The 12,080-nt window shown below is 39.8% G+C and overlaps 1 long non-coding RNA gene across 1 annotated transcript in view; it reads left to right on the top strand.

Moving 5' to 3' along the window:
* Positions 1 to 12,080, top strand: part of LOC145542346 (uncharacterized) — a 281,064-nt gene that overhangs the window by 131,150 nt on the left and 137,834 nt on the right. Inside the window, exon 3 of the long non-coding RNA XR_014079795.1 lies at positions 6,470 to 6,559. This is a non-coding gene — a long non-coding RNA (uncharacterized LOC145542346). The remainder of the gene's footprint in view (positions 1 to 6,469; positions 6,560 to 12,080) is intronic.

Raw genomic sequence — 12,080 nt, 5'->3', positions numbered from 1 at the left:
TGGAGAAGGGCATGGCAAACCACTTCAGTATTCTTGCCTTGAGAACCCTATGAACAGTATGAAAAGGCAAAAAGATAGGACACTGAAAGATGAACTCCCCAGGTCAGTAGGTGCCCAATATGCTAACGGAGATCAGTGGAGAAATAACTCCAGAAAGAATGATGGGATGGAGCCAAAGCAAAAACGATACCCAACTGTGGATGTGACTGGTGATAGACGCAAAGTCCGATGCTGTGAAGAGCAATATTGCATAGGAACCTGGAATGTTAGGTCCATGAATCAACGCAAATTGGAAGTGGTCAAACGGGAGATGGCAAGAGTGAATGTTGACATTCTAGGAATCAGTGAACTAAGATGGACTGGAATGGGTGAATTTAACTCAGATGACCATTATATCTACTACTGTGGGCAAGAATCCCTTAGAAGAAATGGAGTAGTCATCATAGTCAACAAAAGAGTCCAAAATGCAGTACTTGGATGCAATCTCAAAAACGATAGAATGATCTCTGTTCATTTCCAAGGCAAATCATTCAATATCATGGTAATCCAAGTCTATGCCCCGACCAGTAACGCCGAAGAAGCTGAAATTGAATGGTTCTATGAAGACCTACAAGACCTTCTAGAGCTAACACCCAAAAAAGATGTCCTTTTCATTATAGGGGACTGGAATGCAAAAGCAGGAAGTCAAGAAATACCTGGCGTAACAGGCAAGTTTGGCCTTGGAGTACAGAATGAAGCAGGGCAAAGGCTAATAGAGTTTTGCCACGAGAACGCACTGGTAATAGCAAACACCCTATTACAACAACACAAGAGAAGACTCTACACGTGGACATCACCAGATGGTCAACACCGAAGTTAGATTGATTATATTCTTTGCAGCCAAAGATGGAGAAGCTCTATACAGTCAGCAAAAACAAGACCAGGAGCAGACTGTGGCTCTTATCATGAACTGCTTATTGCCAAATTCAGACTTAAATTGAAGAAAGTAGGGAAAACCGCTAGTCCATTCAGGTATGACCTAGATCAAATCCCTTATGAGTATACAGTGGAAGTGAGAAATAGATTTAAGGGACTAGACCTGATAGACAGAGTGCCTGATGAACCATGGATAGAGGTTCGTGAAATTGTACAGGAGACAGGGATCAAGACAATCCCCATGGAAAAGAAATGCAAAAAAGCAAAATGGCTGTCTGAGGAGGCCTTACAGATAGCTGGGAAGAGAAGAGAAGCGAAAAGCAAAGGAGAAATGGAAAGATATTCCCATCTGAATGCAGAGTTCCAAAGAATAGCAAGAAGAGATAAGAAAGCCTTCCTCAGTGATCAGTGCAAACAAATAGAGGAAAACAACAGATTGGGAAAGACTAGAGATCTCTTCAAGAAGATTAGAGATACCAAAGGAACATTTCATGCAAAGATAGGCTCGATAAAGGACAGAAATGGTATGGACCTAACAGAAGCAGAAGATATTAAGAAGAGGTGGCAAGAATACACAGAAGAACTGTACAAAAAAGATCTTCACGACCCAGATAATCACGATGGTGTGATCACTCACCTAGAGCCAGACATCCTGGAATGTGAAGTCAAGTGGGCCTTGGAAAGCATCACTACGAACAAAGCTAGTGGAGGTGATGGAATTCCAGTTGAGCTATTTCAAATCCTCAAAGGTGATGCTGTGAAAGTGCTGCACTAGATATGCCAGCAAATTTGGAAAACTCAGCAGTGGCCACAGGACTGGAAAAGGTCAATTTTCGTTCCAATCCCAAAGAAAGGTAATGCCAAAGAATGCTCAAACTACTGCACAATTGCACTCATCTCACATGCTAGTAAAGTAATGCTCAGAATTCTCCAAGCCAGGCTTCAGCAATACGTGGACTGTGAACTTCCAGATGTTCAAGCTGGTTTTAGAAAAGGCAGAGGAACCAGAGATCAAATTGCCAATATCCGCTGGATCATCGAAAAAGCAAAAGAGTTCCAGAAAAACATCTATTTCTGCTTTATTGACTATGCCAAAGCCTTTGACTGTGTGGATCACAATAAACTGTGGAAAATTCTGAAAGAGATGGGAATACCAGACCATCTGGCCTGTCTCTTGAGAAACCTGTATGCAGGTCAGGAAGCAACAGTTAGAACTGGACATGGAACAACAGACTGGTTCCAAATAGGAAAAGGAGTACGTCAAGGCTGTATATTGTCACCCTGCTTATTTAACTTATATGCAGAGTACATCATGAGAAACGCTGGGCTGGAAGAAACACAAGCTGGAATCAAGATTGCCTGGAGAAATATCAATAACCTCAGATATGTGCATGACACCACCCTTATGGCAGAAAGTGAAGAAGAACTAAAGAGCCTCTTGATGAAGGTGAAAGAGGAGAGTGAAAAAGTTGGCTTAAGGCTCAACGTTCAGAAAACTAAGATCATGGCATCTGGTCCCATCACTTCATGGGAAATAGATGGGGAAACAGTGGAAACAGTGTCAGACTTTATTTTTGGGGGCTCCAGAATCACTGCTGATGGTGACTGCAGCCATGAAATTAAAAGAGGCTTACTCCTTGGAAAGAAGGTTATGGCCAACCTAGATAGCATATTTAAAATCAGAGACATTACTTTGCCAACAGAAGTCCGTCTAGTCAAGACTATGGTTTTTCCAGTGGTCATGTATGGATGTGAGAGTTGGATGGTGAAGAAAGCTGAGCGCCGCAGAATTGATGCTTTTGAACTGTGGTGTTGGAGAAGACTCTTGAGAGTCCCTTGGACTGCAAGGAGATCCAATCAGTCCATCCTAAAAGAGATCAATCCTGGGTGTTCATTGGAAGGTCTGATGTTGAAGCTGAAACTCCAATACTTTGTGCACCTCATGCGAAGGGTTGACTCATTGGAAAAGACCCTAATGCTGGGTAGGATTGGGGGTGGGAGGAGAAGGGGATGACAGAGAATGAGATGGTTGGATGGCATCACCAACTCGATGGACATGGGTTTGGGTAGACTCTGGGAGTTGGTGATGGACAGAGAGGCCTGGCATGCTGCAATTCATGGGGTTACAAAGAGTCGGACACGACTGAGCGACTGAACGGAACTGAACTGAAGATCTTTTAGGACCTTGTAGGCCTACAGCTTGTGGTGGCCACCTTTTTATTACAGAATTTGTCTCCCTGAGGAGGAGGAAGCCAGTTGAGAGGGAAGCAGAATTGAGTTATAAAGTTATCTAGCAACCTCTGATCATCTTTGTGTGTGTGTGTGTGTGTGTGTGTGCAGGAGTGCTCAGTCATATCTGACTCTTTGCAACCCCATGGACTGTAGCCTGCCAGGCTCCTCTGTCTGTGGAATTTTCAGAATACTGGAGTAGGTTACCATTTCCTTCTCCAGGGAGATCTTCCCAACCCAGGGATTGAACCTGTATCTCTTGCATCTCCTGCAATGGAGGGGGATGCTTTGCCAGCTGAGCCATCAGGGAATCTCTTTTTCTTGTTACCTTTATCTAGCTCTAATTGAAATATATTTAAAGTTTTCAGTTATATGTCCAGTAGATATATTTTTTCCTAAGGTAAGGTGAATTCAGTTTCTTTGGTTTAAAACTGAAATTGTCCTTACTAATACAGAAGTGTTTTCGTATCTGCCGCTCCCCACCCTCTTCTCAGTAAATATCCCCTGTAGAGTGTATGTTGACATTTAGTTACCATCTTTTCTCTGAGTGGTTCTAGGACTTGGAAGTCTTATTCTTACTTGGGACCCATTTCTCTCTAAATTAGTCTGTTAATCTAAATTGGTTTTGTAGTTAATTGTCAAAACCAGGTATAATTTAGACTCTTCACTTCTTCTGGGCCAAGTTCTTAGCTCAGTCCTTTTAATCATTGGTAGATTGCACCTTCCTGCTCTCACATACTTCTGATAGATGCAGACTCCTGCTTTTGACAGAAGCTGACTCCTACTCTCTTTTTCAAAGCCTAAATGTGGCTTTGTGCCTCCCACAAAGTTCTGGCCTCTTTTGGTGATAAATACCTCAAGCTCCCGGCTCACTTGCACAGCATAGAAGTTTTGGTGCCCTTAAAATTATTTGCAGGTTAAAACTTTTTCAGGTAAAGTTATCAACTCCAGCTTCTTTCCAAAATTTTCTGTGGTGACTCAGATATTCCCAGTACAGAGACTCATATCTTCCCAACATTTCCTAATTAAACTGCTATACAATTTAAGGCAGTATTATGTTATGTGGGTAAGGATACTTTCTGGAGCTAGAAATCTGGATTAAAATCCTTGCTCTGGCAGTTTTAATTCTACAGTCCTAGGTAAATTATGATGAAGGTGAAAGAGGAGAGTGAAAAAGTCGGCTTAAAGCTCAACGTTCAGAAAACTAAGATCATGGCATCTGGTCCCATCACTTCATGGGAAATAGATGGGGAAACAGTGGAAACAGTGTCAGACTTATTTTTTGGGGCTCCAAAATCACTGCTGGTGGTGATTGCAGCCATGAAATTAAAAGACGCTTACTCCTTGGAAGGAAGGTTATGGCCAACCTAGATAGCATATTTAAAAGCAGAGACATTACTTTGCCAACAAAAGTCCATCTAGTCAAGGCTATGGTTTTTCCAGTGGTCATGTATGGATGTGAGAGTTGGATGGTGAAGAAAGCTGAGCACCGAAGAATTGATGCTTTTGAACTGTGGTGTTGGAGAAGACTCTTGAGAGTCCCTTGGACTGCAAGGAGATCCAATCAATCCATCCTAAAAGAGATCAATCCTGGGTGTTCATTGGAAGGTCTGATGTTGAAGCTGAAACTCCAATACTTTGTGCACCTCATGCGAAGGGTTGACTCATTGGAGAAGACCCTAATGCTGGGTAGGATTGAGGGCGGGAGGAGAAGGGGATGATAGAGGATGAGATGGTTGGATGGCATCACCGACTCGATGGACATGGGTTTGGGTGGACTCCGGGAGTTGGTGATGGACAGAGAGGCCTGGCGTGCTGTGATTCATGGGGTCGCAAGGAGTCAGACAAGACTGAGCGACTGAACTGAACTTAGGTAAATTATTTTAACTCTCCAAGCCTTAAATTGTAAAGTGGGGATGGAAAAATTGTTTCTAGTTCAAATAATTGTCATGAGATTTAAATATCTATCTGAATCTATCATATCTGGCACTTAGTAAGTTCTCATAAAAGGTAGTTTTCATTAAATATATCATAAAGCTGCATATCATATTATTTCAGGGTAGTCTAATACCTGACTTGTGTTTTACATTGAATTTTATATCACATGTATTTAGTTGTTATTATTTTTCTCATTCTTTCATACATGCACAGTACTAGTAGAGTCATACTTAATCTAAGGCAGCAAAGTTTTGGATTCTTGTAAAATAAAAATCTGTTTAATATTGCAGATAAATCCACATATCTTGCCCTAAAATCTATATAGAAAGGACTCTGAAAGCAGAGTCAGAATGGTAGTAGAATTTATTACCAAAAAGACAGAACTTGGCCAGGTTCTGCCATCTCTTATAGGTTCAATATGTCTCTACAGAATTCTTAGCTGCAGATAAAGTAATCCTGTTTGATTTATATGGCCCCGGCTTAAGAAATCTACAGAAGAAAGGTCTATACCAATTCTTTATCTTAGGCACTTCGTTGGCAGTGGCTTTATGTTCAAAAAGATACGGGTTAAGAGGCTATAAAGGACTGTTCTCTCTATGCAGTTTTCATTTGCTCAGTTTCTTCTTTAATATGTAGTGATATTTACTGAGCAATATTAATTAGGGGTTTAAAAATTAGTTTTATTTGTACTTGAGGAAAGTGCCAGATTGATTGCTGGGAAGTTTGTGTCCTCTTACTGTATCATGATTAACTAAATTCAGTCTCTTCTTTGCCTACTTCGTATATCCATCAGAATTACACAGCCTTAGGAAAAATTGCTGTCAAACGTGAAAAGTCAATCCTTACATTTTTAATCTTATGAAAGAGAAAAAAGGTGATTAAAGATTTAGAACTGTGGTAAAACTATTAAGAATTATTTTCTAAAACTTGGCTTTTAATCTTTATGGGTTAAAGACCCCTTAGAGAAATTTATGAGAGCTGTGGACACTCTCCACTAAAATGTAAAGATAGACATTGGCAAAAAATTCTGCACTTAATTTCCAAGACATTATGAATCCTCTGAAGCTCATCAGGTTAAGAATTTCAGTGTAGTTTCTTAAAATGGTAGAATCTTAGAATAGTGCATGGATGTTAGAGTCCATTTAAAATCAATCTCCAGCTTAACTGGAGGTTTTTCAAACTTAGCATTGCGGACATTGGGCCTGATAATTCTTTGTCCTGTGGGGCTGTTCCATGTATTGTGGGATATTTAAGAGTATCACTTTGCTCTACTTACTAGGTGCCAGAGTGAGGGTAGAGGCAGTCACGACACTCAAAAATTGCCTCTAGGGGATGAAATCAGTTGAGAACCATTAGTCTAACTTAAAAATACTTTCTATTTTGATAGCAAGTGATCATCTGGTCCCTAAGGGCATGTTCATTAACTCCAACCTGACACATCTATTTTAATTTGAGACTGCAGAAAGTAGAATCTGAGGTAAGTCCTTGAGGGCAAGTGGTTAATTTGGGAGGTGATTCTCAGAAAAAAAAGTGAGAGTGGGAAAAAATGAGATCTTGACAAGGGAGAGATAGTACAGTTTGCATTAATGAATCAACTGGGCTTCAGTTATGATGGGGATTCTCTGATGGACAGTGAAGAACCTACCTTAGCATTGTTCCACTGAGGGGGGGACACTGAGGTATTGATTCTGTCTCCTCGCCCTCACTGGTCAAGATTGCTCCTGGTTGAATTTAATTCTCAGCACTCCCCAGGTTGCCCTCATGCTGGGAAAGACTGAAGGCAGGAGGAGAAGGGGTCAACAGAGGACGAGGTGTTGGATGGCATCACTGACTCAATGGATATGAGTTTGAGCAAGCTCTGGGAGATGGTAAAGGACAGGAAAGCCTGGCGTGCAGCAGTCCATGGGGTTGCAAAGAGCCCGACTGACTGAGTGACTGAACAACAACCTTAGTTTATGTATCATCTATGACTATTTCCCTGTTACAATGGTAAAGTTGAGTGGTTGCTGCAGACTACCAGGCCTAAAATATTTATATTCTAGCTGGTTTATTGCTGAAAAAGTAGGCCCATCCTTGGCCCTACATATTGCCAACCTTTGATCTTTAGCAGCAGTGAATAAATCTATTTCCTCTTCCAAATGACAACCTTGAATGAAAACATTTCAACACATTTCTCATGTGTCTCTCCCTCTCTTGCATTTTTGTTTTCCAAGATGAACTTTCAAAATTCCTTTCTATATTTATCATAGACCATTATTCAAAGACTCTTTATTCTCTTGGTCACTTTCCTCTAGACCATTCCATTTAATCAATGTTTCTCTTAAAATGGAACATATTTTATAATATGTGGTTTGAACAGTCAGAATAGTGACAGTAACCCCTGTGTTGGGTATCTACCTTCTAAATGCTGCTTGACTCCATTAGGTTTTTGGAAGACTCATTACAGTGTCAGCTCATGATAAGCAGCGAATCAACTAAAATCCATTTTCACAGAAATTGGTGCATTATTTTTGACATTAGCTACTCCTCCCTTTTTAAAGTATTAGATTGAATTTTTTTTGAATAAAGTTTAACTCTTTACAGTCAATTTAAGGATTTTGTTTATTGAGCTTAAATATTTGTTACAATTTAATATTCATTGTTGTAAGCAAAACTCTTGTGTTTAGTGTTCAGGTGACCCTGATTTGGGATCTAATGTTTTTTTGGAAAACAATGTCAATATGGAATCACTAGAGGTCAAACCTAAATTTCCAGGCCATTATATCATAAAGTGGGGCAGATGAAGCAGTTGACCTTAATGCTTTAGTCTTTCTTAGTAGTATTATGCAACTGCATTCTTGTCATGTCCTCATGATGGATATATAGTAATGTACTTTTTTTTTTACTTTTTGATCTTGAACTTGGCCATATGGCTTTCTTTGACAAATGGGATGGTAGCAGACAAGAAAGGGGCTTGCATGGCTAGCTTTGCCTTCTGGAAAATTCTGATAACTACTGTGATAAACCAACAAACAAACAGAAAATGCAACCCTCTTCCAGGAAGGCATTAACCTATTTTTAAAACTAGAGTCTAATCAAGGAAATTTCTTTTACTGTGATGGAGGGAGCAACATTTGCCCGTTATAATTTCAGAATTTCTAGGGAGCAGTGATTCCTATGTGCCCGTCATTCTTCTCCTTTTCTGAATGGAAATGTCTTATTCCAGTTATCCTATACACTGACCATTGAGGAACTTGTCTATTTACTTCCTAGATCTATGGATCAAGAGGGGCCACATTTGAACCTAATGTATATCAGAATGTTAACTTGATGTTTTGTTTAGGTGGATTCGGTGGTGTCTTGAGATAGGGGTGAATATATTTTCCTCATGATAAGGATATGAATAGTTACATCCAAGAAGATGAATTGGGGAAGATTAAATTATTGCCCTACTTTTCAAGAAAAACTTCCCTATGGTAATGTTGGGTCTCCCAGGTAGCACAAGTGGTAAAGAATCTACCTGCTGATGCGGGAGATGCAGGAGATTCAAGTTCAATCTTTGGGTCAGGAAGATCCCCTAGAGAAGAAAATGGCAACCCGCTCTGGTATTCTTTCCTGGAAAATTCCATGGACAGAGCATGGCCCAATGTAATGGTGGGGAAAGTATGGCCTGAGGGCCAAATCCAGCTGTAGCTAGTTTTTGTAAGATCCTCAGCTAATAATGTGCTATATGTATACACACACATACACACACACACACACACACACACACACACACACACATATATAGTACAATTTTATGTATTTTTGGCTGTAGTGGGTCTTCTTTAGTTGCTGCTAGTGGGAGCTGCTCTTCATTGTGGTGCAGGAGCTTCTTATTGTGGTGGCTTTTCTTATGGCAGAGCCCGGGCTCAATAGTTGTTGCCCATGGGCTTAGCTGCTCCCTGGCATGCGAAATCTTCCCTGACCAGGGAAAAAACCTGTGTCCCCTGCAATGACAGGCAGATCCTTAACCACTGGACCACAAGGGAAACCCTGGCCTTTATGTTTTTAGATTTTGAAAATGAGAAAAATTTGCAAAAAGAGAGATATTTGGCCCATAAAACCTAAAATATTTCTGTCTGGCATCTCACAGGAAAAGTTACTAATTCTCCAGTCTAATGGAAGGTTAAGAGCATCTCCCCACCCTGGACTTTGGGCTTTGCCTTGGTTTGTGGGATATTAGCAGGTGTGATGTGAGCAAAAACTCAAAAAGTGTTTAGGAGTTTGAGCTTGACCCCTGGGAGTCCTCCATGCCCCTCAGATTTTTAAAATTTTATATGTGAATTATAGCACACATGCAGAAAAATGCACAAGACAGAAATGTACAGCTCAATGATTAATTACAAAGCAGATGGCCATATAACTATCACCCAGGTCAAGAAATGAATATTGCCACCACTTCAGAAGTCCATTGTGCGTCCTCTCTACCTACAAAGCATACCCTTTCCAGTGTGTATCCTTGATTTTCCAAACTGCAATATTAGCATTTTCCCCTTCTTTCTGGATGACAAAAGGACCTTAGAATTCTTTAATATATCATTTTTGTCTTTGTTCTATATATACATATATATATATATAAAATTTAAATTTGAGACATTATTGTTTGCTTTACATTTAACATTCATTTGAATTTGCCTGCATATTAACATTGCTTTTTACTGATATTCATTTCTTTATATGTCTCTGAGTGTTTGTTTTTTGCTGTTGTTGTTGTTTAGAGTACTTGTTAGTGCAGTTCTACTGATAATTCTAGCCTTTGTCTGAAATATCTTTATTTCTCCTAAATTTCTGATGAGAATTTTTCACTGAATATAGAGTCCTAGGTTAGCAGTAATTTATTCATTTTTTGGACTTCTTTTTTTCTATCAAGAGGTCAAGAGTGGGTCTTTTTTTTTTTTTTTAACAAAATAGCTATATTGAGGTAAAACTGACAATCAATTAAATGTACATTGTTGGATGTTTTCTTTAGTACGCATACAAATACTTAAGAAATCCAAGTAGATTTTGTATTTCATGCAATTATATGAGAGAGGCAATCAGACAAATTTATTCACTGAGGAAAAGTTTGGTATTTGACTTTTGGAGAATTTGATGATTTTCATGTCATATTTTATGTGTCTGGTATTATACTGAGAGCTGGGTGTTCATTGTTGAGCAAGACAGACAATGTTTCTGCCCTCCTAGACTCACAAAGTAGTGGAAAAAAGAGTTTATTAATTAAGCACTTACAATAGACCATATATGAATTTCCAGATCCAAGACCCTTCCTAAAAGAATAGCTACAATGCCTGATCCTTACAGAGGTACTGGAGATGCCCTCCAACTGAGGATGGTGGCACTGTCTCCTTGACAGAAGAAATAACTTTGCCAAAAATAGAGAAGCAAGGAGAAGTATCACTTTTGAGGAACTGAAGGTGGTTCAGTGTTGTATGGTGGGAGTAGAGATCAAGAGGAGAATGGAATGGCTAGAGGCCGGTGAAACAAGCTGGAGTTAGATCATCAGTATTGTGATAAACCTTATCAAAGGGTTTACCTTTTTACTGACAGCAAGAGAAGCCTCTAAAGAATTTTAAATAAGATGGATATAAAACATCTTTTGATTAAAAAAAATCATTTAGATTTTAATGCAGAGAAAGATTTGGAGCAGGGAGTGGCTAGAGGTGAGAGGACTAAAAATGATGAGTTTCTAAAGTCCTTTAAGGGCTTCCCACGTGGCTCAATGTTAAAGGATCTGCCTGCCAATGCAGGAAGACACAGGAGATGTGGATTTGATCCCTGGATCGGGAAGATCCCATGGAAGAGGAAATAGCAATCCACTCCAGTGTTCTTGATGACAAATGGACAGAAGAGCCACAGGAGACTGGTGGGCTACAGTCCATAGGGTCCCAAAGTAGTGGAAAATGAGAAGAGGGCAGTAGAGGATGAGATGGTTAGATAGCATCAATGGACATGAGTTTGAGCAAACTCCAGGAGATAGTGAAGGACAGGGAAATATGGTGAGCTGCAGTTGGATCACAAAAAGTTAGACACGACTAAGCAACAACAACAAAAGTCATTTCAAAGTAAAGCTAAGATAAAACAAAATAGAGCATATTGTCCTGGCAGTGATTCAGTACTGGTTTTTATTTTAAGGTAACTTTCAGAGTAGACAGCTCTCTGTCCTAGTTGGTTCAAGTATTTTGGTACTGCCTCCCACCTAGGATCAAATTGTGGCTGAAGCTCTCCCTAGAAGCTTTAAATCACATATTTTTTTCCTAGTACAATTAAACAGGTTCTTCAGTGTATGTCAACAGATTGTGTATGACTTCTTTGGGAGTTTGATCCTGACTTGTCTTGTCTTGTCTTGATATGGAGCCAGAATTCCAGTTGCAGTGTATTCTGAAATGCACTGCTGTGTTTAGGACTAGCTCATTAGAAGAAGAGGTAAGGGGAGCGAAGGGCTGCCCTGATGTTACTTTGCGAGCAAAGAGCAGCACTCATCCTCTTTCTCACCAACAGACAGACGCTGGTGTAGATTAATGCTTACTCTCCAACCTTTGGAACTCTTGAATCATTTTTATTCTTCAGAGTGTTCCAAATGAGAAACAGACACTGTCCATGTCCCATCGATTGTAATATGGGTTTGTTAGGGAAAACGCAGAGGTACTTTTATTTTGAAAGTCACTATAACAAAAATTACATCAACGGATATATAATTCAACTTCAAGGCAGTAGGCTGGGTTAGAACGGGAATGCCAAAACATATCTGAATTGAAAAAAGTTTTGGCTTATTAAAAGTAATTGATTGGGGTGATCCAGGAGAAAGATTTTGAAGCTGAGTTGACAATCCTTGGGAAAGAGGGTTGTGATCCATAGTGATATCTGCCTGGGCTAGATTCTTTTCTTTCTTAAGCAGCCTTCTAAATCTGAAATTTATGCTCTCTATCTGGGTAAAAACAGATCTGTGCAACTGAGACAAGGTTGAGGGCTGCATGATT

The sequence above is a fragment of the Giraffa tippelskirchi genome, chromosome 3, assembly GCF_054371585.1.
Source record: "Giraffa tippelskirchi isolate mGirTip1 chromosome 3, T2T-mGirTip1v1.2.pri, whole genome shotgun sequence".
Classification (NCBI taxonomy): domain Eukaryota; kingdom Metazoa; phylum Chordata; class Mammalia; order Artiodactyla; family Giraffidae; genus Giraffa; species Giraffa tippelskirchi.
Note: the sequence above shows the minus strand (reverse complement) of the source record. Positions and strands in the feature narration are given on the sequence as shown.